The sequence below is a fragment of the Grammomys surdaster genome, unplaced genomic scaffold, assembly GCF_004785775.1.
Source record: "Grammomys surdaster isolate TR1022 unplaced genomic scaffold, NIH_TR_1.0 126546, whole genome shotgun sequence".
Taxonomy (NCBI): domain Eukaryota; kingdom Metazoa; phylum Chordata; class Mammalia; order Rodentia; family Muridae; genus Grammomys; species Grammomys surdaster.
Genome location: NW_021621338.1, coordinates 4841967 through 4843827, shown reverse-complemented (window position 1 = coordinate 4843827; position 1861 = coordinate 4841967). Strand labels below are relative to the sequence as shown.

The following is a 1861-nucleotide window of genomic DNA, read 5'->3' as shown; positions in this document are numbered from 1 at the left end:
CATTTTTATAGTTTTGGAAGCTGCTTGCTCCGCACTTCCTGTGTATTCGGGTAATATTTATCCTTCTCAGGGCTCTAATGGATTTGAAGACTAGATAGCTATAGTCTCACAGTTAAGCTTACGTTGTTTAGGATTTAAGACAATGTTTTAAGGACTAAAAAGATGGTTTTAGATTGATAAATGCAAGTTATGATAGAAATTGATTCAGGGACCAACGACTGGGGCAGGGGTCGGGGAGGGGTGATCAAGTCGGCAGAGGCAACGTGCATCTGGAGCAAGAGCCAAGGGAAGGCAGGCCTAAACCGTGACTCAGCAGCCACTTCAAGATGTGATCAGCCTACATTTCAAAGACCAAAGCTGCTTTTGCTCTGCCATGGAAACAGGCGTACGGATCTACAATGTGGAGCCACTGATGGAGAAGGGGCATCTTGACCATGAGCAGGTAGGCAGCGAGGGCCTGGTAGAGATGCTGCACCGATCCAACCTGCTGGCCCTGGTGGGCGGTGGTAGCAGCCCCAAGTTCTCCGAGATCTCAGTGCTGATCTGGGACGATGCCCGAGAAGGCAAGGACTCCAAGGACAAACTGGTGCTGGAGTTCACCTTCACCAAGCCAGTGTTGGCTGTGTGCACGCGCCATGACAAGATTGTCCTTGTGCTGAGGAACCGCATCTATGTGTACTCCTTCCCTGACAGTCCTCGAAAGCTGTTTGAGTTTGGCACTCGGGACAACCCCAAGGGACTGTGTGACCTCTGTCCAAGCCTGGAGAAGCAGCTGCTTGTGTTTCCTGGACACAAGTGTGGAAGTCTGCAACTTGTGGATCTGGCAAGCACAAAGCCTGGTACTTCATCTGCTCCATTCACTCTCAATGCACATCAGAGTGATGTGGCCTGTGTGTCCCTGAACCAGCCATGCACTGTAGTGGCGTCGGCATCCCAGAAGGGTACCCTTATACGTTTTTTTGATACCCAGTCCAAGGAAAAGCTGGTAGAGCTTTGAAGAGGCACTGACCCTGCAACCCTATACTGCATTAACTTCAGCCACGACTCCTCCTTCCTCTGTGCTTCCAGTGACAAGGGCACTGTCCATATCTTTGCTCTTAAAGACACCTGCCTTAACTGCCGCTCTGCGCTGGCTCGTGTGGGCAAAGTGGGACCTATGATTGGGCGATACGTGGACTCTCAGTGGAGCCTGGCCAGCTTTACTGTGCCTGCTGAGTCAGCATGCATCTGCGCCTTTGGTCGAAATACTTCCAAGAATGTCAGTTCTGTAATTGCCATCTTCGTAGATGGGACCTTCCACAAACATGTCTTCACTCCTGATGGAAACGGCAACAGAGAGGCCTTTGACGTGCACCTTGACATCTGTGATGACGAGGACTTTTAAGAGTCCTGGACAAGGAACCTACAGTAACCGATAGCCGAACTGAGCCTTGAGGGTGTTGAATCAGCCAGCAAACATAAACAAGCATAACAAGACACTCTGCATTCAAACACTTCCCTCAAGCACTTTTGTGACTGAGTGCTAAAGGCTGGGACAGCCTTGTCTGTCCCTGGGCCACCTACTCTGGAAAACACCAGGGACCCAAAGGGATTATACTAATCCAATCTAAGGATTTAAAAAATAATGGTTTCCAGGAGACTGTCTCTGATGTATATGAATAAAAGGCCTTTGAATGGCAAAAAAAGAAAGAAAAAAAACAAAGAAAGAAACTGACTTAGGTACAGAACTTGGGACTCATCAAGATAGGATAGACAGTAATTTCTCCAAGGTTATCACATACAAATAGACTGGACATTGTGAATGTAATTCTTACCAAATAGTATATAGTTAATTTATGTTAGAGAAAGAGTCTTTTATTTA

The 1861-nt window shown here is 47.6% G+C and overlaps 1 pseudogene; it reads left to right on the top strand.

The window, feature by feature from the left end:
* Nucleotides 1–310: 310 nt before the first annotated feature.
* On the top strand, nucleotides 311–1384 carry LOC114615075 (annotated as a pseudogene).
* Nucleotides 1385–1861: the final 477 nt, after the last annotated feature.